The 26772-nt window shown below is 44.3% G+C and overlaps 1 protein-coding gene across 5 annotated transcripts in view; it reads right to left on the bottom strand.

Annotated features, from left to right (window-relative positions):
* Window positions 1-26772, bottom strand: part of PXYLP1 (2-phosphoxylose phosphatase 1) — a 160937-nt gene that overhangs the window by 98993 nt on the left and 35172 nt on the right. Inside the window, exon 1 of one of the 5 annotated variants that reach the window (XM_033957632.1) lies at window positions 6023-6083. The exons of the other annotated variants lie outside the window; for them this stretch is intronic. The gene's annotated coding sequence lies outside the window, so the exon portion shown is untranslated. Of the gene's footprint in view, window positions 1-6022; window positions 6084-26772 lie in introns of those variants that run through there. 5 annotated transcript variants of the gene reach the window in all.

Here is a 26772-nt window from a genome sequence, read left to right as displayed (position 1 = left end):
TTCAATTCATCTGATGAATCCAAATGTCTTTATTCTTCCAAAATTCATAAAATGACTCTATGACTCGACATGCGCATGTTTCGGCCCAAACGGCCTGCCTCAGGAGTAATTATGCGCAGTTTTTCCTCAGGCAAGGAATGAGAAGGCCGCGGCGCAAAGTCCAAAAACAAGAAACCATAGTGGATTCATCAGATGAGTTGAAAGACACTTTTTTGTGCACAATTCTGATTGGGACAATTCCACCTTTGTGCTGTGCTTATGAAAATGTGGTTTTGTTTCCCCTGTTTTATCCTTGAGGATAGATAGCTTTACATTTTAAATAGCCTTTTAGACAAGCGCTCCGCCGGCTAATTTAGGTGAGTGCCCAGCTGTCATCTGTTGCGAATCCTGCTGCCACTGCTCAACATTTAAAAAAAAAACAAAAAACAACCTCTCACTGGCTTGGGAATTCCCCAGGCTGACTCGGCACAGCATGAAGAGCCACCGAAAGTTCAGTATTTGACTCCCACCCGACTTTTTTTTTTTTTAAACGGCAGCAAGCGACTTGAACCCATGCTCTGGGGCTCTAACGGTACCACTGTGCATGCCGGCTTCCCTTCTCTTCCCTCCAAAACCGAAGTTACATCCCAAAGGAGGGTAGGGAAGAGAAAGGAAGCCGGCACAGATAGTGGTACCGCTAGAGCCCCAGAGCATGCGGGAGATAAGTCAGCAACAGAGGGAAGCTTACAACTCGCTGCTCTTGTTTGCTTCGAGCCTTCCTTGTTCCCAGGTCCTGCCTTCGCCGGAACAGAAAGTAGGCAGGATCCAGCAGAGAGAAAGGCCTGAAGCAAGCAAGAGCAACAAGTTGTAAGCTTCCCTCCATCCCTGACAGGTCCTGCCTACTTTCTGCTTCCGCGAAGGCAGGACCCGGCAACGAGGAAGGCCCAAAGCAAGCAGGAGCAGCAAGTTGTAAGCCTCCCTCCATCACTGACAGGTCCTGCCTACTTTCTGTTTCCGCGAAGGCACGACCCGGCAACGAGGAAGGCCCGAAGCAAGCAAAAGCAGCAAGTTGTAAGCTTCCCTCCATCGCTGACCTATGGGAGATATGTCAGCGACAGAGGGAAACTTGCAACTTGCCTTAGTCTGTCTGTAGCGAATCTGCTGACTGGTTTGTGAGATGGGGGAGGGAGGAGGAGGATGGGAAGAGAAATGCTTCTGCTCCCAATTGGAGGGGGGAGGGGGAAGAGATGCTGCTGCACCCAATTTGGGGAGAGGGGGAAGAGAAATGCTGCTGATGCTGCACCCAACTGGGGGGGAGGGGGAAGAGAAATGCTGCTGCTTCACCCAGTTGGGGGGAAGGAAAGAGGGAGAAGGAAGACCAGGGAAGGGAGAGGAGAGGAAAGAGATGCCAAGACCATGGGAGGGAGGGAAAGGAAAGGAGATACCAGACCATGGAGGGGGAGAGAGATATGTCAGGGCATATGGGGGGAAGGAGACAGATGCCAGACCAGGTGAAAGGAAGAAAGGAGAGAGAGAAAGGAAGGAGAAGAGATGCCAGATAATGGAGTATGAGGGGGAGATGGAAGGAGAGGAGAGAAATGCCAGGGCATGGGGGAGGGAAGGGAAACTAAGGAGACATAAAATGCCAGACCAGAGGGAAAGGAAGGAGAGGAGGTACCAGAGCATGGAGGGAGAGGGACAGATAGGAGAGAGATGCCAGGGCATGGGGGAAGGGAAGGAAAGGAGAAGAGAGAGATGCCAGAGCTTAGTGGAGTGAGTGGAGTCAAAAAAATGGAGAGGGGGTGAAGCTGAAATGAATCATATACAAAGGAGAGAAAGGGCACAGGATATACAGTTTATTGAAGGGACATAGAAAGAGGGAATATGCCATATTGAAGAGAGAGAAAGGGAGGACACTGGATAGAAAGGGCGTAGAAGGTAGACAGTGGATGCAAGGGGCAGAGAGAGGGTGGACAGTAGATGGAAGGGGTAGAGCGAGAGAGGGCAGAGGCTGGGTGGAAGGGGCAAAGAGAGAGGACAGATGTTGCATGGAAGGGAGAGAGGTCAAATGCTGAACAGAAAGAAGAGAGCGAAGAGAATATGATTAAAGCAGAAACGACAAAAAGGTAGAAAAAAAATTTTGTTGTTGCTTTACATAGAATCAAGTAGTATTGTAACTGTATTGATTAAAGTTTATCAATAGGAAATGAAAATAAGGCAATTTTTTTTTTTGGACTAAACCCCTTTCCTCAGGTCAGGGCAGTATATCATAACAGCAGTGTACTGTACTGTGTTGAAGAATGATTTGGCCTCTGAAAGATAATTACTACTAATTGAAAAATGGATTAGTCCAATAAAATTGTATTTTCTTATTTCTCATTATTTGTTTTATTTCTATTTGTTAATTTGTAAAGTGGTGATTGTTATGTAGCAAATTTTTTTCAAATTTACATCTACTGTGTTTATATTTTGCGCAGTATTAAGGGACACGTGTCACTGTTTCTGTGGTGTTGCATTGCACGCAGTCTGGTTTCTTAGCGGTTCAGTTTTGTCTACTATTTCTATTTTTAGTTTGTGATTATTCCTTATTGGGCGAGGGTGTATCTCTGTTCTGTGTGTATGAAAAGGACATGGTTTGTACAGGATCAATTGACTGTGCAGGATCTGGCTTGTTTAGTTTTACAATGTGTGTGTTGGTGTTCTAGTGCTCACTACAGTGGTTAAGATGCTGCCTTTTCCTAGGTGCGTCCTTGTTGTGTGACTCATGGATTATTACTAAAAATAACTTTTTTATATAGAGGAGGGGCTGGTTAAAAATGATCATTACTGGCTGTCATATATACTAGGTACGCCAGTGGATTTAATGACCCTATTCTAACTTTACTGTTGATGTAAGTGGTGTTGTCCCCCCCCCTACCCCAGCAGTATAAATAATTAAATTAAAGTTGTATTAACATCAAGCAGCTTTCAAATGACTTTATACACAAATAAAAATAAAATATTTTTAATACATTGCTAATTATTACCTGTATCTTTACCTAAACTGTTTTGCCCTAGCTCTCACTTTGATCTTTATCTGCTACTACGGGAGCTCATGGCAGCTATTTCCTATGAGTGATCTGCATGGGGCAGGAGCTTAGGAAGATCGCTCCTGCCCCGAAAACCCGCTAGACCTCCAGGTAAGACTTAAGGGATACCGGGGAAAAGTGGGAGGGAGGCGGGGAAGGTCCGGAAAACAGCTTTAATTCTGGGGGAAAGCGGGGGTTGCGTCGGAATTGGCCCAAATATTATTTGCGGTTTTTTTAATATCCACGGGCCGGCTCTGCCCCTAACCCCTGCAAATATTGAGGAAGAAGTATATGTATTTTTTTACCCTGCTCAATTGGTGGTGTTCCAACAGGATAAACCTCGGCCACATTTTTCTTCAGGATTTTATGAATCCTGTGATAAAATGTCAGCATTTCATTTTTACATTTAGAACACTAAAAACATTTCTGTACTTTGGCCCACTAAAGCACAAAGACAGAAATGAAACAGAAGAAGTTACATTTGGCATCAAAATTTACTCAATTTTAATTTTTTTACAATAGTATGGATTGAGGTTTTATGACCCAATAACTCACTTCTTGGCTAAAGTTCAATTTTACAGTTACATGGTGTTAAGGATGTAAAGAAACATGATAATTCTGCTTTCAAATTATAGCAGAATGAGTGAGTCTGTAGAACAAAAATTAAAAAACACATTAGGCTGTCAAGTGCAACTGCTGCATAATGGCAGTAAACCACTTCACAAGTGACTACTTCTAATCCAAGGCACATAAGGAATTTGACAGCATAGTTACTTACCGTAACAGGTGTTATCCGGGGATAGCAGGCAGATATTCTCACATGTGGGGTGTCATCATCCACGGAGCCCAGTATGGACAATATAAAAGTGTACTGTCACTTTTAGCTTTAGAAGCTTTAAGACTGCCCGCACCGCACATCCACAAGTACCTTCCCGCCTTACACCGGCTTGCGAGATCGTCGGTTCTATGCCCAAGTGAAGAAGCCAACCAGGGAAGGTGGGTGGGATGTGAGAATATCTGCCTGGTGTCTCCGGATAACACCTGTTACGGTAAGTAATTGTGATTTATCCCAGGACAAGCAGGCAGCATATTCTCACATGCAGGTCTCCTTAGCTTACAAAATGGGATGGAAGGAGTGTTGGTCTCTAAATAAAGTACCAATAGGAAAGTCTCCACTCAAAAAGCATATATATTGTCCTAGCCAAGCAAGCGGAGAAAGGGAAGAAAAAGAAAAAAATAATAAGAGGCATACAACCTGTCCTCCGAAAGAAGAAAGGGTAAGAAGGTAAGAACAGCAACGTGTAGGGAGGCTCTAAAAAAAAAGGCAACCTCAAAACGGTAGGCGAGTCCAAGTACAGGCAAAGAAGACGCCAGAAGGACTTGAGGAGAAAAGTAGAAAGGGTAATAGAAAAAATGACAATTATGGGATTTTTTCATCTGGAACTCCTATAAAGCCATTCTTTTCATCTTGAGAGACAGGAAATAAGGGGGAGAAAACCAAAAATTGGAAAAGAAAAGAAAGGATGGTTCTCTTTGAATAGACTAATGCTGTAGAATGAAACCAGGAACAAAAGCATGGAGAGGAGAGAAATTCCATACTAAGGACATTAGCAAATAACTGAAAAGAAAGACTATTTAAATGAAGATTAAGTCATATATGAATAGTTCTGCCAGGGGGCTGTGTGAGATCTCTGGAATGTCTTGCATAGAGAACAGAGCCAATGGAAGAAAACAGAAGAGAAGCAGTTCTTCTCACAATATATGCTGAAAAGAAAACAAAGGGGAACCAATTGAAAAAGGACTGAATAAACAGTGAATGGGAGATAGAAATCAATAAATGTTCCTGTTGCAGAAGTAAGGTTCAAAATTAAGAGCAAAATATGCAAATTTTTTTAGAAGAATTTGGCTACAGGCTGTACTGAGAGAAACAGAGTAGAGAGCTCAGACATCGGAATATTAATGAAAAGAAATAAGACCTTTTCCCATTCAAAGAATTGGTAGAAAAGGTGCAATGAAGAAAGCAATCAACAATGTGAATTCAATCAGAAGAGGAGTAAAGCCAAAAAGAAATGTAGCCCAATGGAAGCAAAGTCCGGAGTTACTAGATGGCTGGGAAAAATAGGTATGATGATAATCAGACAGAAAAGTCATAGCCTTTGTGATGGGAAAATTATATATGTACCAGAAGTGACCAGGAACCTGAACCTTGGAGGTGTGGTCCCAACACAGAACTGTATGTTTGAGTGAAGTTTTAGAAACAGAAAGAGGCACAAGAAACCCTATTTGGCTTGTGCATGGTCATAGGGGAAGCTCAGTGCTCAAACTCACAACTCAAGGTGCTGAGGTTGGAGTCCCCCATAATACACTATACTGTCATGACTTCCTCATGCAATAGAAATGCTTCGCAAATGGTTGCATAGAAGCAAGAGAAAAGGTCAAGACCACCAAAAAATGGAAGTGGCTATGAAGAATTAGAAAAGTTAGAACACCCTAATGGCTGTGATAAAGGGAGAATGTGGGTATGTAGAAGATAGTTGACTGTTGTACTAATCACCTTTGTTTTACTTCAAGCACTAATTTCAACACAAAGCTGATGTGGTTAAGTGAACACTCAGACCCACAGCTGAGGTCCGGTGAAACAAGTTCACGGGGCAGCTGTTAAGGAGACCATCATAGTTGTTCACAGTCTCCTCCACCAAACAAAGACTAAATAACAAAAAATAAAACTTAAATAGAAATAAAATCATAAATTTTACAACTTAACTTTGAATGGTGTAGATGGTACACATAACTGCTCTGGGCTCCTCCATTTATTCACAATACCGACCCCCCAACCTAGGTTTCACCCGCTGGCTTCTTCAGGAGGGGTACTACAATTACAAGATGACTCAAATCAACACTGCACCACACAGCTTACTAACTAAATAAAACTACATTTTGAAATACTCAATGTACACACTCTCTCTGCAACTTACCGGCACAAACACTCCATACTGCTCACACACGCACTGCTGACAAGAGGAACTTCCCAGCAGGCCACGCTTTAAATACACTCCCCTTTTGCTACCTATTACATCATCACTCCTGACATCATTCAAAAGCAAAAGGGGAGTGTATTTAAAGCGTGGCCTGCTGGGAAGTTCCTCTTGTCAGCAGTGCGTGTGTGAGCAGTATGGAGTGTTTGTGCTGGTAAGTTGCAGAGAGAGTGTGTACATTGAGTATTTCAAAATGTAGTGTTTATTTAGTTAGTAAGCTGTGTGGTGCAGTGTTGATTTGAGTCATCTTGTAATTGTAGTACCCCTCCTGAAGAAGCCAGCGGGTGAAACCTAGGTTGGGGGGTCGGTATTGTGAATAAATGGAGGAGCCCGGAGCAGTTATGTGTAGTGTTAATTTAGTTAGTAAGCTGTGTGGTGCAGTGTTGATTTGAGTCATCTTGTAATTGTAGTACCCCTCCTGAAGAAGCCAGCGGGTGAAACCTAGGTTGGGGGGTCGATATTGTAAATAAATGGAGGAGCCCGGAGCAGTTATGTGTACCATCTACACCATTCAAAGTTAAGTTGTTGTGAAATTTATGATTTTATTTCTATTTAAGTTTTATTTTTTGTTATTTAGTCTTTGTTTGGTGGAGGAGACTGTGAACAACTATGATGGTCTCCTTAACAGCTGCCCCGTGAACTTGTTTCACCGGACCTCAGCTGTGGGTCTGAGTGTTCACTTAACCACATCAGCTTTGTGTTGAAATTAGTGCTTGAAGTAAAACAAAGGTGATTAGTACAACAGTGATTTATAAGTATCACCTTGGATAAATATATTCCCTTGCTGTTTTTTGATTATGTAGAAGATAGAACATGAAGTCCACTAGTGGAAAGAAAAGAGCACCACGGAATAGAAAAGAGCATCACGGAAATTAAAATCCAACACAGCATCATTGGAGATATGGAAAAAAAAAAGTACGTAGGAATAACTATCTGGGCAGTGAAATGTTAAGTGACTTGCCCAGAGTCACAAGGAGCTGCACTGGGAATTGAAATCAAAACCTCAGGGTGTTAAGGCAGCTGCTCCAAGCACTAGACCACTCTACTACTGAATACATGGCAGGTTGTAAGCATGAAGGCAAACATTCATAGGTCGGAGAAAAAACCAGAGGCTCAAAGAGAGTGTCAAAGAAACTGCTTAGTACTGGTTTAGCTGAAGTTTCCAGAGAATGGAAAGCCATAGGCAAAAATAATGAAGGGGTCAGCAAGGAGGAAAAGAAGAAAATGCGGGAACAAAAAGAATAACACATTTGTTTGGTTAGGCATTTATTGTTCTTCTTGGTCCGTTGTTCGTTTGGTTTTTTAACCCTGGAAGATCGGGAAGAGATCCAGCAAGCAAGCTTAACAGCATGGGTCAAGTGATAAGAAGGCCAAAAAGCCATCAATGCCATCAGCAGGGACAAAGGCTGCAAAAATGCCTAAAGGCCCCAAAAATAAAAATAAAGAAATTTACTTGAAATTGTAATGGATGTAAAAGAAAAACAAGTAACAAGAAAGAAATAAGGAAATTAAGGAAAAAATACGAAGCGGGAAGGCAATCTCAACTAGACAGTTTAGATATGTTTTCTTCATTCTAAAGAAAATGAAAAACTGATGACCTCGTGAGCTGGTGTCAGGCAGGAAGGCACTCATGCATGCACGGTGCAGGTAGTCTTAAAGCTTCTAAAGTTTAAAGCAGTGTTTTTCAACCGCTGTTCCGCGGCACACTAGTGTGCCGCGAGATGTTGCCTGGTGTGCCGCAGGGCCGCCATCAGGGCAGTACTACCAGTCCTGCATTCAGGGGCCCGGAGCTGACAGGGGGCCCGAGGTAGGGGCGCCAGTAGCTCGCCAAGGCAAAGTGAGTCGATCACCCAGGACTCACTTTGTCTTGGCGATCTAATCTATCGAGCCGATAAGTCTTCTTCTCCCCGACGTCAATTCTGCAGTCGGAGAGGAAGTTCGGGCCAGCCAATCGCTGCCTGGCTGGGCGGAACTTCCTCTCCGATTGCAGAATTGACGTCAGGGAAAGCATGCGTCGGCGTCGGCTTTGGGGCCTGTTATCCATTGGTGGGTCCTGTTCCCCGATGGCAGCGGCAGTGGCTTGGGGAACGGCAGGGAGAAAGAAAGAAAGGGGGCAGGCAGGGAAACAGAAGGAAAGAAGAGAAACAGAAAAAAAGAAAGAAAGGTCAGGGAGAGAGGAAGAAAAAGTTGGGGGAGGGAATGAGGTGTGGAGGAGAGAAAGCATACAGGCTGATAGAAGGGAAGAAAGATTGGATGCACAGTCAGAAGAAGAAAGTGCAACCAGAAATCACCAGACAAGGTAGGAAAAATGATTTTATTTTAAATTTAGCAAAGTGGAGGCAGTATTACCACAGTTTTCAAAGGAATTTGCCCAAATAACTTAATAGTTAACTGGGTAAATTCCCAGAGATGAAAACTTCCCTTCACTTACTATGCACAGTTCTGAATTTATATCTGCTGTCTATATTTTACAAAATGGTCACCTTTTACTAAACCGCAATAGTGGTTTTTAGCGCAGGGAGCCTATGAGCGTCAAGAGCAGCGCTGGGCTTTCAGCGCAGCTCCCTGCGCTAAAAACTGCTATTGTGGTTTAATAAAAAGGATGGAGGGTATATTTGTCTATTTTTGTATGCTATAAAAACCAAATACAGAGAGAGACTGAGAGCTGTTGACGAAGAGCTACGTGTGTGTCTTTCTTCGATTCCAGCCAGAATATCAGCTTTGTGTTCAGCCAAACAGGCCCAGGTTTCGCACTGAATAAAGTATTTTATAATTTTTCACTATTCTGTTTACTTAATATTTCATAATAAAGTAATTATAAAATACTTTCTTTGTGTTTATTTGATTCCTATTCAAGAGAATTACTTTATATATAGTCAATATAAGCACAGAGTTAAATTTTTTAACATTTTCTAATGGTGGTGTGCCTCGTGATTTTGTTCATGAAACAAGTGTACCTTTGCCCAAAAAAGGTTGAAAAACACTGGTTTAAAGTGCCTGTACACTTTTACACTCTTTGTACCAAGCTCTCTGGATGACATCACCCCACATGTGAGAATATGCTGCTTGCTTGTCCTTGGATAATCTGACTTACATATTATTATTAGGTCCTAAATAATCCTTACCTGATATGCTTTTCTAAAGTTACTTCACAGATCTGATAAGAATTAAAAGGTCCTTTTACAAAGCTGTGCTGCCGATTTTGAAACAGTGATCGAATCACTACCTTTTTTGCATGCAAACTCTCTAACTCAATTGCTCAGTGAGCGACTGAGTCAGGGCAGCCCTGACTGTAGTGACAGGAGAAGCAGCCTCCTGTCACTACTGTCAGCGGCTTTTTTTCTTTTCTTTTTTTAATGGGCCAGATATTTTGCATGGCCACTGTCATCGGCTTTAGGGCAATGGGTCCTAGGTCAGCAGTAACAAAATAAACATCTTGTGAGCCGCTACAGGCTGCACAAAGAAAGAAAAAAAGGCTACTATAAGAGCACAACACAACACCAGGTAAGTGTATTGCATAAAGCAAGGTCTGGGTTTTTCACAAAACAAAACAAAAAAAAAAACAATTCAAACCAGCATGCTTGCCTAGAGTTCAACAGTTCCACATTGGAAGAAAGAAAATCAATCTCGTCAGGATGTTAAAAAAAAAAAATAAAGTATAGTCCAAAGCAAACAAACTAATTCCAAACAGTCCTTGGATTAGTGCCAGCCAATCAAGTTCTTGGAAACCCTTTTCCTTGGATCCCTCAGTATTGGGAACATAATCAAATTCAAAAACTAATAATTCAGGCTTTTCAAAGCTGCCGCTTGATCTCCAGCAGATTAATGATTCACAACTCTCAAATATTTCAAAAACAGTCATTTGGGCTGATATCACTACCTCAGCCTGCGCTACTAGGCATTAGGTCCCAGCATCTGACTTGCTGGCCAGGAGTGTGCTCTGTATGTTCACAATTTGCAAATGATATGCCCTCAAACCAACCACAGAAGACACAGAGCAGTCCCCACTTCCTGAGACTGTAACAGCCCTTACCACCACCTCCCCCACCCCCCAAAGGGACAGAAAAAAAGCACCACACCTTCTTCAGGGTTACTTAACAAAAGGCATTTAGTAAGCTTAGCCAAACAGTATCCAGGTCAAACATTTAGGCAGTTTAATTCACTTGCCTTCAGTCCAGCAAACTTCCATTGGCAGGGCTCCATTCAGCAGTTCAGGATACAGCTCCGGCTTCATGGTTTGAAAATCCTGGGGCATTAAGTTTAGTGGCTCCAGACCAGCCTCTTGTCAGCTCCATGCATTCAGGCTGTTCACTGCCATCCAGAGCTCTCAGCCCTGAGCCTCACTGCCTTCTTTGTTGCTCTTGCTTTTCTTTCTGCCTCTTTAGCAGTTCTGCTCTCTGATGTAATATCCTGCAGCCACGTCCCAAATTCTCAGGTGAAAAGGCTTTCAGGCTGGTTCTGCTTCCAGCCTGCATCCGACTGCTGGGAACTAAACTAGAGCTGGGGGGGGGGGGGGTTGTAGAACAGGCAAATCTGCTTTCCTGCTCCCTCTAGAGGCCAAAGAAGAAAAGTCCTCAAAATGGTTAGTTTGAGGTTTAAAATGAGTTTTTTCTAATGCCCTTGCTTCAGGTTTCTGCACTGCTCTGGGGACAGACCTAGTAGGCATAGGCTGAATACCATACCATTTAAACAAATGAAAAAAAAACCCTTCCCTGACAAATGCACCTCCGAACCCCCCGAAGAAAAAGGCAGGAGGGATGCCCACTCCCTCCTGCCATCGCCCGGCTTCCCCACCAACCCTCCCCCCAAAAAAAAACGGCAAGAGGGATGCTGACTCCTTCTTGCCGGCAAATACCTCCCCCTACCCCCAAAAAAACCCGGCAGGAGGGATGCCCATTCCCTCCTGCCACCAATCCAGGACCCCAGCTCCCCTCCCTGTACCTCAAAAAGTTTAGAGCAGGAGGGGTACTCAGTCCCTCCTTCTCCGTAGGGCTCCTCTGCAAATGTGATGCACGGGGTGGGGCCTAAGGCCCTGATTGGCTCAGGCACCTCCCACAGAGGGAGGAGACCGAGGTGCCTGTCCCAAGTTTGTGTCTCCCCTCCCTGCCTTCCAAGCTTTGTCCCAAATTCATGTCCCTCCCATGTTCCAACACGCATCCCCCCCCTTTTTCTCCCTTTGTCCCACGTTTTCCCTTCTCTCCCTTACTTGTTCAGGGCCATCCAACTGGGCATGCCCCCCTCTGCCGAAGCCAGAACAGCACTGGCAGCTCCCCGGCACTTGCAGCTGCCTGTAAGTCCAGCAGGCAACCTCCTTCCCTATCGCCTGCAAGTCCAGCAGTCTCCCACCCTCGCACTAGGCCCCCCCCTCCGCCGAAGCCAATTGGAGGGCTTCCCTCCGATGTCAAAGCTAAAGTCAGAGGGAAGCCTTTCTGGTCAGCTGGGGATCCCAGGCAATTACCTCAACCGTCAGACACCATCTTCCTTCCAGCTTGGCTGCCAGCCATACTTGCTTGCCGGAACAGCACCCAGCAGCTCTTGTATGCTGCATGCTGCTGACCTAGTTCCAGGAATGCATCCTATTGTTGAAAAACTGCTTGTAGGAAACCTCATTTACATATTTTTCTGACACTCCCCTCTTACCTCAGGACTACCCTCTGACTTCCAGACAGGCACACTTGTATAGGATACAGAACAACAAAGGGAGGAGTAAAGGAAAACTCCCCAAGAAACAAGCATAAACAGGTTACAACCATCATAAACCTGAGAAACAAAAGCATATTATAAAGAGACACAGCCTGTACTAAGAGAGGAATACCACAGCTAGGGACCCCCAAGGCAAAGTGCACAACATTTTTGGATGGTACTCTTAGAAAGGCTGATAAATAAACCATGAGTCCAGCTTACCAGTATTTATTGAGGAAGACAATCAGCGAATCAGCAACTCCCAGGGCGGGTTTCAGGAATAGTGTGTGGATTTACAAGAAATAAGATTAGCAAAGCTAAGAGCCTAATCTTTCTTTCTTGTACAATCTCAATGTATTCCTGGACAATTGGGACATAACAGAGTTGCCCTGTAGAATCAGGATTGGACCGATGAGCCTGCTGCCAGAACGGAAGACTGGCCGCCATATCAATCCTGTAAAACTTTGTAAAAGTGTGTCAGAAGGACAAAGTAGCAGCTCTGCAAATCTCTTCAAGAGAAATTGCCAACGACTGCCCACAAGAAGAAAACGCCTCAAGTAGAATGAGCCTTTACAGAAAGAGGATACTTCCTCCCGGCAGCAATAGAGGTGGAAGAAATAGCCTTACGATAACATCTAGAAATGGTGGCTTTCGAAGCCAGCCTGCCCTTACAGGCATAACTCACCAGCACAAACAGATGGTTGGACACTCTAAACTCGTTCATGACCTTTAAATACCGCAACAAAAGTCTGCGCACATCCAGTGACCTTAGCATTTGATCATGCTTGAGCAATCCCGAGAGAGTAAAGGTAGGTAGCCGGACATCCTGGTTGATGTGAAAACTAGAGACAACCTTCAAGAGAAAAGAGGGAACAGTGTACAGAATTACGCTGGAGTCCATAATTCGAAGACAAGGCCTGAAGTTCAGTAACTCTATGGGATGAAGTAATGGCCACTAAGAAAGCCATCTTGACGGTGAGATCCATTAAGAACACCTGGTCCAGAGGATCATAGGGCGGACGAGCAAGTGACTAGTGAACCAGGTTGAGATTCCAAGTCAGACAGGGTTGACGCAGTAGAGGATGAAGACGAAACTTGCCCCTGAGAAACCTGACAATGTCTGTATGAGTGGCCAGAGAGCCTCTCAGAGGTCTAGGCCCAAGGCAAGAAAGACCGACAATCTGAACCCTCAGAGAACCAACTGCTAGTCCATCTTGAAGGAAGGTGAGAATGAGTGGTATTGACATAGAGGTCTGAGCCTTGTTCTTCCGGACGCACCAAGATTGATAATATCTCCAAGCCTTCGAATAGCTGTGCAAGAGCCAGACCATAAGACCAAAGTGGTCCAAATACTGGAGTACAATTGGGCCCTAAGTAAGGAGATAAGGATGACAGGGAAGTTTGAGCCCCTGATCCTATTGTAAACAAACAAGGTCGGCATACCACGGCCACCTCAGCCAGTCAGTTGCTATGAAAATCACTCCCCAGGTATGTTAGTGAGATTGGGAGTCCACAGGGACAGATAGGGAAAAATAGGCTATAAGTGGTCTATAAATAACAAAAATCAATTAAATTATCATGCTCAATTTAAGATTTGTGTCTGGCCTTTAAGGCCTACCACTTGGGCACTTCTATGAATCTCTCCAATACAGTCATTCTTTACACTCCGTCTGGTGTACTACACTCTCTCGACAGTCATCACATCATTTTGCCTCCATCTAAAATGTGCATTACGAGAGCACTAGATCATCTGCTTTCTTTTATTTGGCCCCAAAACTGTAGAATGGCCTATCTGGTTACATTAGATCAGAGCCTTCTTTTCTAAAATTGAGGAAGATCTGATCTGAGGAAGAAGGGGTTACCTTCGAAAGCTAATCATAAACTATATTAAGTTAGTCCAATAAAAAAGCATATTTTTTTTTCCTTTATGTTTTTGTTTTATTTCTACTTTTACCTTGAAGGGTGGACTAACATGGCCACCACACCATCTTTCAAAAATTGAAATCACACTTAAAACATTCTATTTTGAACTGATTTATGGATAGGAAATTCCTGACAATCTATTACTTGAGAGTGTACTTTTTATCTGGGGATTAGTGAACAATCTCAAATACCACAATTTACTTTGTCTTTCTTCTCCTCCTGGCCTTGTGCCTGTTATCCCTTACTAATTGTCACTTTAGCAAGTTTCGCTCTTTTGTGAGTAAAACAGCTTTGTCCCTATTTTTTTTTTAAGCTGAAGAGTTTTATACTCTCTAAAAATCATTGCAGCTAATTGCAAGTAATTGCACAGCTGTGAATGATTCCCCTTTCTTTTAGCACCTTGTCGCTTTTTAAATGTCAAAGGACATGTGGTATGCATATTGTAACAGTCAGATTAGTAATCTTGATTTGGAATTGTGGCTTTAGGAGGTGTACACATACACACAATTTTATTTGGTTCTTTTTTAAGTCTTATTTATGTACATATACTGTATTAACTTTAGACAAATTAATTGGAAGATTTTATGCAGTTATTTCCTGCACATTCTTTTTTGTGCATATTGTGACAGGGTAAACCCTGAACCAAACCCAGCACTGCCTAAAACTGACCCTATTCCTAGGGAAAGGAATAGATCCTTGAAGCCAGTTTTTATGCCTATCAGCAAACAACTACAGCTAATGGGGGATAGCATAGAGAGTAGAGAATGACACAGGGAAAAAAATCTGTCCCCTTCACTGCCCCATCACCGGACCACCGTCCCCTTCACCGCCCCATCCCTGTTGCATCCATACAAGCCTCAATACTGCAATATTTAGCTTATTCCTTCCTTATAAATCAAAGTTTTGGCTGTTGAAAAGAGATGTTCAGCTGGCAAGGCTTTGTTTATAAATTTTTATCAACACAACTAATATACTACTTTATCCTAAATCAAAAAAAAGAAAAAGAAAATAAATAAATAGAATTTTTTTGTTCTACCTTTGCTGTCTGGTTTCTGCTTTCCTCATCTTCTCATTCAATTTTTTCCATCCACTATCTGTCTTATCTCTGCGCCTTCCATTTGCTCTGTTACTGTGCCTCTCCCTTCACACCCGTCCCCCACAATTGGTCTGGTACCCATCTTCTTCCCTCTGCTGCTCCATAGTCTGGCATCTCTGTCTTTTTCCCTTCCAGTGTCTTCTCCCCATTCTCTCTTCCCCATTCCCTTCAGCGTCTTCTCCCCACTCTCTCTCTTCCCCATTTCCCAGCGTCTTCTCCCTACTCTCTCTTCCCCATTTCCCAGCATCTTCTCCCTACTCTCTCTTCCCCATTTCCCAGCGTCTTCTCCCCACTCTCTGCTCCCCATTTCTCTTCAGCGTCTTCTAACCACTCTCTCTTCCCCATTTCCCAGCGTCTTCTCCGTACTTTCTCTTCACCATTTCCCAGCGTCTTCTCTCCACACTCTCTTCTCCATTTCCCAGTGTCTTCTCCCTACTCTCTCTTCCCCATTTCCCAGCATCTTCTCCCTACTCTCTCTTTCCCATTTCCCAGCATCTTCTCCCTACTCTCTCTTCCCCATTTCCCAGCATCTTCTTCTCATCCTCTCTTCACCATTTCCCAGCGTCTTCTCCCCACTCTCTCTTCACCATTTCCCAGCGTCTTCTCCCCACTTCCTCTACCCAACCTTCCCCGGGTCCCTTCAGCATCTGTTTTTCTCCACCCCACCTTTCTTCCCTTTCTCCCTCCCTACCCCTTACTTTCGCAGCAGGCAATTTCTAAATATGTTTCCTACTAGCAGCCTGAGCGTTGAAATCGCATGTGGCTGCAGGAAAGGTTGTCTTTGATGCAAACTTCTGGTTGCGTCAGAGATGACCTTTACAGCAGCCGCATGCAATTTCAACGCTCCGGGGGCTGGTAGGAAACATATTTAGAAATCGCCTGCCACGAAGGTAAGGAGCAGGGAGGGACATGATCAGGTGGCAGTGGCAGTGATCGGGCAGCAGCGATATGGATAAGGGAGATGGTAGGGCGGGCGGCGGCAATCGGTATGGAGTATGGAGTGAGCGCGATTGTAGACCATGTACGTTCTCTTCCTTCACTGCATAGCCAAGGCCATTCACCGCTCCACGGGGCGGTGAATGGCCTTCTCCCCATACCTGTAGCGACCACCTCTTTTCTCTCCCCCATTTCGGCGGGTTACCTGCAGCTAGCCGCGGGTAACAGCCACCGTGTCATACTCTTATAAAGAGGTCTAACATTTCTACCATGGGTCCATATAGCACAGTTACTTACTGTAACAGGTGTTATCCAGGGATAGCAGGCAGCTATTTTCACATGTGGGTGACGTCATCCACGGAGCCCAGATGCTGACAGACTCGCAAGCAAACTTGCTTGCAGAAAACTTCAGAAGTTTCGAGTCTGACAGAAAGCCACAATTGCACTGAGATGGACTCGAATGGATGTAGACTTGAGGCCAGAGGTAGATAAGTGCAAAAGATAGTCCAAGACGGAAGACAAGGAAGTATCTCGAGGCTCCTTGTTATGAGAGATGCACCACATAGAAAATCTAGTCTATTTTTGTTGTCTAGTCTAGTGGCAGGCTTTCTGGAAGCCTCTAAAATGGCTCGAACAGGTTGAGAAAACTGAAGAGGAGTTATGTTGAGAGGTACCAAGTTGTCAGGTGTAGAGTGCAGATTGGGATGAAGTAGAGATCCTTGACTCTGTGTGGTTGTGGGGAGATGCAAAAAGATCTATCTGAGGAGTTCCCCATTGAGAAAAAATGTGTTGAAGAGGAGAGGAATTGAGTGTCCATTCGTGAGGTTGCAGAAGACGACTCAACTTGTCCGCCAGACAGTTTTTCTACTCCTTGAATTAGACAGCTTTCAGGAAGGTGTTGTGAAGGATTGCCCAGTCCCAAACCTTCAGAGCTTCTTGGCAAAAAAGGAGAGATCCTGTTCCTCCCTGTTTGTTGACACAGTACATGGCGACTTGGTTGTCCGTCCGAATGACGACTACCTGGTCGTGAAGATGTTGAAAAGCTTTGAGAGCACTGAAGATCGCTCTGAGTTCCAACAGATTGATATGACACTGACGAGCCATGCTGAACCAACATTCAAACTAAAAACAAGAATTACATTCAAATTAAAAGGAATAGAATAAGCGATGACATAGAATTTTTTAAGGTAATAAACATTGGATAAAGAGTTACCGAAGGGAAGTGGAGGTCTTTAGGAGATAAGAATAGGGTGAAATTATGGGTTTTAGATAACGTTTGATAGATAAAAGAGTATTAGAGAGATCTAAGGGTAAATAGAGTGTTAGATATTTGGTTGGGATTGGTTGTGCTGGATAGGTTTTATGTGTTTTTTGAAGAGTATGGTTTTAATATCTCTCCTGAAGGTTTTGTAGTCTGAAGTCGAAGATAACAGAGTAGTGATTTGTCTGTCCAGTTTAGCTGCTTTGGAGGCTATTAGGTTGTCATAAAGTTTTTTTCATTTGACATCTTTGGATGATGGGTGAGAGAAAAGTGAGTGGGATCTTCTGTGTCTGATTGAGGAGGATTGATTTAGTCGGCTATTCCAGTAGGTTGGGCCCTCTCCATTGAGAGCCTTGTAAAGTAAACAGTAGAATTTGAAGTGTACTCTCGCTTCTATTGGAAGCCAGTGTGAGTCATGGTATGCCTCTGCGATATGGTCATATTTTTTTAGGAAATATACAAGTCTCAGGGCTGTATTCTGTATTGTCTACAATTGCTTCATCATGGTCGTGGGACAAGGTAGGTATAGTATGTTGCAGTAGTCTATCATCCCAAGGATAAGAGATTGTACCAATAGTAGGAATTGCTTCTTTTCGAAGAATGTTCGGATTTTTCTTAGATTTCTCATGGTCAGGAATGATGCCTTTATTATTTTGTTAATTTGGGGTTACATGGTGCAGCTTCTGTCAATTGTGATTCCTAGCAATTTTAGTGTAGGTTGTATTGGGTATGAGATCGAGTTTATTACAAGATTAGTTAATGTTGGAGTTTTATTGTTTTCTAATAGGATGAAATTTGTTTTGTCAGGGTTAAGTTTTAATTTGTGCTCTGTCATCCAAATTTCAACTGATTTTAGAGTCATGACAGGTTCTGGTTGGTCGAAGGGCAGGAGAATAGTGATGTCATCTGCGTAGCTGTATGAACTTATGCCATGATTATCTAGGTAGTAGCTGAGGGAGGCTATGTATATATTGAATAGTGTGGGTGATAGGGGTGATCCTTGGGGAACTCCGCAGGGGTTAGACCATGGTTCTGATTTTTCTTGCATTGTTTTAACTCTGTAAGTTCTTGATTACAGGAATCCTTTGAACCATGCAAGTACCTTGTCTGAGATTCCTATTGAGTTGAGAGTTTGTAGAAGCATGTCGTGGTCTACCAAGTCGAAGGCTGCAGAAAGGTCTAGTTGTATCAGCATAATTTTCTTGCCTGTACAGAGGTGTTGTCTTGCAGTGTCCATTAGTGTTCCTAGTAATGTCTCTGTGCTGTATCTGGCTCTGAATCCCAATTGTGTGGGGTGGAGTATGTTGCGATTCTCTAGGTAAGAGACTAAAGTTTTTGCTACGAGACCTTCCATCAGCTTGATGTACAATGGGATTGAGGCAATGGGTCTGTAATTGGAAGGTTGGTCTTTTTCTCCTTTAGGGTCCTTTAATATCGGAGTTATTATGATTTCGCTGAGTTCTTGTGGGAAATAACCCTCTAGTAATGATGAGTATATCCATTGTAGAAGTAGGGATCGGAATAATATGCTTGAGTTTTTCAGTAGGTATGGAGGGCAATGGTTGAGGTCACAGGCTGCATGGCTGTATTTATTATAAAGATTGTTGAACTCTGCCCATTCTATAGGTGAGAAATGGGACCAGGTTAAATCTGCTGCAACCGATTCTTTTTCTGTTGGTAGAAATGATGTCTCTATGTGTGAGGGTGTTCCGCTAAAAGAGGCTCTGATATTTGCGATTTTCTTTTTGAAGTAGGTAGCTAAGAGGGTGGCTGTAGGTGGGGGCGAATTGTTGTTCTCTATGTATGGTGTTGTGTTTGTGAGGACTTTTAGTAGCTGGAATAGCTTTTTTGAGTCTTGGGGTCCATCTCTAATTTGTTTCGAGTAGTATGCCCTTCTTTTTTCTTTCAGTTTTTGTTTGTACTTTCGGTTTGTTGCTATTCATGCTGTTTTTGTGGATTCTTGGTCACTTTTTCTCCATTTTCTTTCCAGTTGTCTGCATTGTCTTTTGAGTTGGAGAAGTTCGTTGTCGAACCATTTGATTGATTTCCTGTGGATTTTGGTTTTAGGTTTTTCTGGGGCTAGTTCGTCTAGGGTGGCCTTACTTAGCAGGTTCCATTTTGAGATGAAGTCTTTAGATGTGTAATGTTGGATTATGGTGTCTGTTTTTGTCCAGAATACTGTGGGATCTATATGTTTGCGTGAGCGGAAGATAGTCTGTTGAGTAGACGGAGTGTGTTTGTTACAGGAACAATTGATTTCAAATGAGTAGGTGTAGTGATCAGACCAAAGGGAACGGTACCATTTTCCGTTTAAGGTTTGAATTTCTGGGTGTGAGGTCTGTTGGGACATGTATGCTACGATGTCCAGCTGGTGTCCTTTTTCATGTGTAGTTTGAGGATCTAAGATTTTATATGTTAAGGCTTCTAGGTATGCTAGTACGGTTTCAGCATCTTTGCAGTAATGGTTTTCAAGGTGAAGGTTGAGGTCTCCTAGAAGGAGGTTGTAGGTAGTTACTAGGGAGTTTCGATAGATAAATTCTTCAAATACTGGCTTGGCAGTACTCCAGTTACTTGGGGTTATGTAGCATAGTATGCATGTGAGTGTTCCTTTAAGTGATGTGCTTGAGAGTTGACATGCAAGTAAATCCATGTTTTGGTTTGTTATTTTGTCTAGTAGGTGTATGTTTAATGTGTCTCTGGCTATGATGGCAATTCCTCCTCCTCTCTTATTTTCTCTGCATACCAGTGTCATTTTGTGGCTTTTTGGACAGACTTCAGTTATTCTGGGGTCTGTATCAGAGGTGATCCAGGTCTCTGTGAGGAAAAGGCAATCAAGGTTATCTTCTTCTATCCAGTTTTTTTATGCGTTCTGTTTTAGGGCCAATGGATCTGATGTTCATATAGGCGCATTTGAGAGGGATGTATTCTATTGGTGAGTTGTTCGTTGTTTTCAGGTAAATGAGTGATCTTTGGTGGGGTAATATTGTGGTATTGTATGGATTTGTTGGTTTTCTAGTTGTTAATTTTGGGGAGGGTTGATATGTGAAGAGGAGATAGTATGTGTTTCTGTTTAATATGAGATGCAAGTTTGGCTGGGTAATTCCTCTGGAGTATGCTATGATGGGTATTGGATATATGTTGTGTGCAGTTGTTTTCCAGTCTGTTAGGAGCAGGAGTATCAGAAGGATTGCTTGTGTATAACTTAAAAGTGTGGTTCTCATGGTGGTGCAAGATGCAAATCTCATTGTACCTAACATATCTAATATGGTATAGAACCCTGCTGAATCGGGGGAGGGGTGGAGCTGTGCTCTTAAGTCCCAGCCGCTGCTTCTGCTGTCTGCCGCTGGTTTCGGTACGGCCTCGGCGTCTCCTTGTGCTCACTGTTATCTCCTGCTGGATCGGGGGGGGGCAGAGCTGTGCTCTTAAGTCCCAGCCGCTGATTCTACTGCCTGCCGCTGGTTTCGGTGCGGCCCTCACGTCTACTTGTGCTCACCTTTATCCCCTACTGGATCGGGGGAGGGGCGGAGCTGTGCTAATAAGTCTAGCCGCTGATTCTGCTGCCTGCCGCTGGTTTCTGAGCGGCCCTGGAGTCTCCTTGTGTTCAACTGTTATCCCCTGTTGGATCGGGGGGGGAGGTGGAGCTGTGCTCTTAAGTCCCTGCTGCTGATTCTGCTGCCTGCCACTGGTTTCAGTGCGGCCTCGATGTCTCCTTGTGCTTACCGTTATCTCCTGCTGGATCGGGGGAGGGGGCAGAGCTATGTTCTTAATTACCCCGCCGCTGCTTCTGTTACCTGCCGCTGGTGCGGCCCCGGCGTCTATCTAGTTCAGGCACCAGCTTCACTATTCTGCTCGTTAGTATTTGTGTTGATTTTCAATTAGCAGTTAGATAAAGATTTCAGAGTGGGAGAGAAATGTATCTGGCTGTAAAAAAAATAAACATCAACAGCCAGTTCACCAGTCACTGTCAGCGCTCCAGTCAGCAGATAACAGCTACATAGCCCCCGCTGGTTCAGAAGATGAGTGGATCAAATTGATTATCTAAAGAAGCAGGTTCCTTCTTCTTTTCTTGTGCTGATTTCAAGTTGCTGGATCAGAGGACCACTGTCAGCGATTCAAAACTCAACTGTCAATAACTTACAATTAGCCAAATCGTACTTCTGATCTACTTCTTAATGGCAGGGAGGATTAACCAGCAGTCAGTTCTCATACTTTCTCAGCAAAAAAACAGAAAAAAAGGTTTTTAAAAAATCGTTGCTGATGACTATTAGAAGAGCAGGGATAGGGATCAGAGATGTTGAATCTTTGATGAGCCAGTCATCCTGGTAGGGGAATATCTGAAGACCATGGTTCATTAGAGCTGCTGCTACCACCACTAGGCACTTGGTGAACACTCTGGGAGATGATGCCAGGCCAAAGGATAGCACTCTGTATTGAAAATGCAGATTCCCCGCCTGAAATCTGAGGTACTGACGGGAGGCTGGATGAATGTGAATGTGAGTGTAAGCCTCCTTGAGATCCAGAGAACATAACCAATCATTCTGATCTAGAAGGGGATAAAGGGATGCCAGGGACAACATGCAAAATTTTTCTGACCCAAAATTTCTTGAGAGCCCTGAGATCCAGTATAGGTCGCAGATCGCCCGTCTTCTTCGGAACTAAAAAGTAACAGGAGTAAAAACCCCTGCTCTACTGTTCCAGGGGAACTTCCTCGATGGCACACAGATGAAGCAGAGCTTGATCTTTCTGAAGAAGGGCGGTCTGGGATGGATTGGAAGGATACTCTCCTGGAGGAAGCTCTGGTGAAATCTGAGTGAAATGAAGATAGTATCCTTCCCTGATTGACAGCACCCAGAGGTCAGATGTAATGGCCTCCCATAGATGGTAAAAATGATGGAGACAACATCCTATGGGGAGACGGGAGGACAGAGGCAGAACGATGGAGGTTATGCTCTATGTGAGACAGACAAAAAGGCTGAGCAGCTATAGGTGCAGCAGAAAGCTGAGGTTTTTGTTGCTGCTGTTGTTTCTTGGGAGGTGATCGAGTGTAAGGAGCTGCCCTTGCAGGATAATGCCTCAGATAGGATGGAAGAGGACGAGAAGGCTTTGCAGGAGCTGACTTAGGCTTTGGTCTGACGATAGAAGCAAAAGATTTTTCATGTTCAGACAACTTCTTAGTGGCAGCCTCTATGGATTCATCAAAGAGATCATTGCCCTCACAAGGGATACTAGCCAGACGATCATGAAGATTGGGATCCATATCAATGGTGTAAAGCCAGGCCAGGGGGCGCATCGCTACTGAGAATGCAGTGAGGAAAGTTCAAAGGCATCATAAGATGACTGAAGAAGATGCAACCTGAGTTGTGTCAAAGTAGCAGTGAGTTGCTGAAACTCCAAATGTCTATGTTGACCAAGGTCTTTAGAAAAACCAGGAAGTATATCAATCAAGTACTTGAAATAAGTAGTGAAAATAAAATTATAATTTAGGACCCTGGAGGCCATCATCGAATTTTGATAAAGACAATGGCCAAACTTGTCCATGGTCCTACCCTCCCTTCCAGGAGGTACGGTGGCATAGACCCTGGAAGGATGGGTCCTCTTCAGTGAATATTCCACAAGAAGGGATTGGTGAGATAGTTGTGAATTCTCAAAGCCCTTGCAATATAGAGTTCTATACCTCGATTCCAACTTGCCTGAAACAGCAGGAATAGCATGAGTCTCGAAGTTTCGATTGAAAGTTTGAGACAGAAATCTGTTAAGAGTAAGCTTGAGAGACTCTGCAGGAGGCCAAGGCATACTCATTTCCTCTAAATACTCCTTAGAGTACTTAAAACCAACATCCAATCGAAGATCCAGATCCTCAGCCATTTGCCAGAGGAAGGAGGAAAAGGACAGTTGATCTGCCAAAGCATGGCCTCAAGAGGGACTCGAAGACCTCGAGGCGTCTCGAGTGGAAAACGAAGGAGAGGCCTCTCTGGAATATTGGTATCCTAACGAACAGACAGACTGGGACGAGGCATTGGAATCATCTGAGTCCTCAGGTTCTGCTATTAGTGTCCTCGATCGAGGGGTTAGAGGCATCTAAGAGCTGGAAGGCTTCTCCATGGAAGGGGATTTGCGCCTCGATGAATGCCTCGATGAGAGTGCTGACTGGAAGCAGGTCTTGTGTGTGCCTCAAAATGGGCAATGCCTTTGGTGAGGGTATAGGGCTGGAAGCTGTAGATCGAAACCCCATAGACTCAGTGGTTTAGATTAAGGAATCTCGAAGCACTCCCAAAGACTCGACTCCTTGCATAGAGTGTGCAGATTCCAGACCAGACACTCGCAAAGACTCGACTCCTTGCATAGAGTGTGCAGATTCCAGACCAGACACTCGCAAAGACTCGACTCCTTGCATAGAGTGTGCAGATTCCAGACCAGACACTCGCAAAGACTCGACTCCTTGCATAGAGTGTGCAGATTCCAGATCATACACTCGCAAAGACTCGACTCCTTGCATAGAGTGTGCAGATTCCAGACCAGACACTCGCAAAGACTCGACTCCTTGCATAGAGTGTGTAGATTCCAGATCAGACACTCGCAAAGACTCGACTCCTTGCATAGAGTGTGCAGATTCCAGATCAGACACTCGCAAAGACTCGACTCCTTGCATAGAGTGTGCAGATTCCAGATCAGACACTCGCAAAGACTCGACTCCTTGCATAGAGTGTGCAGATTCCAGACCAGACACTCGCAAAGACTCGACTCCTTGCATAGAGTGTGTAGATTCAGCTTGAGGCACAGGCAAGGACTCGACCTCTTGTGAGACTGCTGAATGCCCAGGCTGGACTGCAGGAAGTAGAGTTGAGGCAGGACAGTATTTGCTCAGTAATTGAACAAATTCCCGCTCTAAAATGATCTGGATAGTAGCCTGTAATTGTGGATCCGAGTCTGAAACTGGACCACTTGCTGAGGCTAAAGGCTCGAGGTGGCAGAGGAAGAATGTTTCGGCTGGAGTGATGTTTGGATAGCTTGAGGACCACTGCCAGAACCGTCTGCTTAGGTATCTCACCTGAGGGAAGCTCAGGAGAAGACTTGGCAGATTTACTTGAGGTCAAAGACGATCCAAACGAGGAAGGTCTAATGAGACTCGAGGTCGGAGTTGTGGAGAAAGGAGGTCATCCTGCAGTAGGGTTGACCGAGTCGGAGGTCGAGGTCGACGATGTAGCAGAAGAGTCCATCCTGAAATCTTCTCCACTTGAACCTGACGACGTTTGAGGGCTTGAGGCTGAAGGGTAGCACAGCGAACACACGACTCCGGCCAATGGTCAGGCCCCAAGCACTGAAGACACAAGCAGTGTGGGTCAGTGAGGGAGATCGCACGCTGGCACTGGCTACACTTCTTGAAGCCTGTGACTGACCGGGACATAGAAGGGAAGATAGCTGCCTCAAAGTCGAAGCCCGCAGGCTGCGGGCACACGGCAGGCCCTGCCAATCAGTCGACAAAAAAATAAAACTTTTTTTTTCAGTAACAAAAAGAAAAGCACAGCGATCTGGTAATAAAAAAAATAAAACACGAACCGCGGTGAAGAGAAGGCACAAAGCAAACTAAGTTCAGCGTAGAGCGTCAAAGACGGACTTCTCAGCTCAGCGGAAAACTGAGAACTGAGGAGATGCACCCTCTGCTGGGCGGGAAGGCTCTCGCGCATACGCAGTGCAGCAGACTCGAAACTCCTGAAGTTTTCTACAAGCAAGTCTGCTTGCAAGGCTGTCCGCATCTGGGCTCCGTGGATGATGTCATCCACATGTGAGAATAGGCTGCCTGCTTGTCCTAGGATAATACATCATATGTCAGTTATTCATGAAGTGGAGATTTTATATCATTGATTTTATTTTTATTGACTTGTCTCAATAAATGCCTTGTCAAGATCATTGCATTCCACAATCCTTTCTTCTGCTTTGACTGGACCACCATGCTTCCCTATCATTCCTTTTATAAGAAAGATGGAAAACCCCACTTTAACCCACAGGCAGCAGTACCTGACAGGGAAAGGGTTGAAAAAAAGAGGTATGACATGAAGAGCCGGTGTGCTCAGTGCACACCCCACCATTGCTAGAAAAGGGAACAGCTGCCTAAGGAGGAAAGCTTTATGGAGCTAGAAGAAAGCTTTCCCGACACGCATGACGAGGAATATGGCAAGGAGTGGACCTTGGGAGCAGAGGGAAGTTTGCCTGAAGAGTACATGTATGAGTAAACCTGACTGATAAATGAGTTAAAGATTTTGTATTGAAATAAGATGATCCTAAAGACTGTGAAATATAGAGAGGAAATGCGAGTGAATGTTAAAAGGGAAGATTGTGTGGCCTTGGGGAGTGTGAATGAGCTAGCCAGCACTGGGAAGAGAGAGACCTGGCTAGAAGAGTGCAGGGGATTAGAATCCTTAAGGAATCTCAACACTTAAACTAAACTAAACTAAACTAAACCTTAGGTTTATATACCGCGCCATCTCCACAAGCGTAAACCAGGGGTGCCCACACTTTTTTTGGCTTGCAAGCTACTTTTAAAATGACTAAGTCAAAATGATCTACCAACAATAAAATTTAAAAAAACACAAAGCACACTGTACGCCGAGCAAATGTTAATAATCATGTTTTTTTTTTTTCAGAGGTCAAGGCAGATGACTTTAAAATATGCAATGTCATCTCAGTAACAACTATACAAAAATAGACAAATATACCCCCCTCCCCTTTTACTAAACTGCGATAGCAGTTTTTAGCGCTGAATGACTCTCGCAGCTCCCGATGCTCATAGGCTCCCTGCACTAAAAACCACTATCACGGTTTCGTAAAAGGGGGCCATAGTGCTCTCATAGACAGCAGATATAAGTTCTCAAAACGGACACATTTTGATCACTAAATTGAAAATAAAATAATTTTTCCTACCTTTTTGTCTGGTGATTTCATGAGTCTCTGATTGCACTTCCTTCTTCTGTTAATCCAATATTTATTTATTTCTGCCCCCTCCCCTTTCCGTCTCTCTTTCTTTCTCTCTCCCCCTGCCTGCCTGTCTTTCTCTCTACCCTGCCCCCCCTCTTTATTTTTGCTTTTCTTTCTCTCTCCCCCTGGCCACCCCCCCAAGTCATCGTGCCGATTTTTCCACTTCCCTGATTCTTTCCCTCCCCTCCCCCCAAGCTACCATGCCGATTTCTCCCTGCTTCCCCGAGCGTTCACCTCCGAAGTCAATTCTAACATCGGACAGGAAGCTCCTGGCCATGGGCCAGGCAACGATTGGCTGGCCCAGAACTTTCTCTCCGACGTCAGAATTGACGTCGGAGGTAAAGTCTTGTGGGTCCGGCGCTTGTATGCACCTGGCATGGCTCAGAGAAGCAGGAAGAAAAAAATTGCAAAGGCAACGCGATCAACTCGCATTGCCTTTGCGATCGACCATTTGGGCACCCCTGGCTTAGACTTTCCTGGAACAACCTAAACATAAAAACATAGAAATAGACGGCAGATAAGGGCCACGGCCCATCCAGTCTGCCCACCCTAATGACCCTCCCCTACCTTTCTCTGTGAATAGATCCCACGCGTCTATCCCATTTGGCCTTAAAATCAGGCACGCTGCTGGCCTCAATCACCTGTAGTGGAAGACTATTCCAGCGATCAACCACTCTTTCAGTGAAAAAGAATTTCCTGGTGTCACCTCGCAGTTTCCCGCCCCTGATTTTCCACGGATGCCCTCTTGTTGTCGTGGGACCCTTGAAAAAGAAGATATCTTCCTCCGCCTCGATGCGGCCCGTAAGATACTTGAACGTC

The sequence above is a fragment of the Geotrypetes seraphini genome, chromosome 9 (genome assembly GCF_902459505.1).
Source record: "Geotrypetes seraphini chromosome 9, aGeoSer1.1, whole genome shotgun sequence".
Taxonomy (NCBI): Eukaryota; Metazoa; Chordata; class Amphibia; order Gymnophiona; family Dermophiidae; genus Geotrypetes; species Geotrypetes seraphini.
Note: the sequence above shows the minus strand (reverse complement) of the source record. Positions and strands in the feature narration are given on the sequence as shown.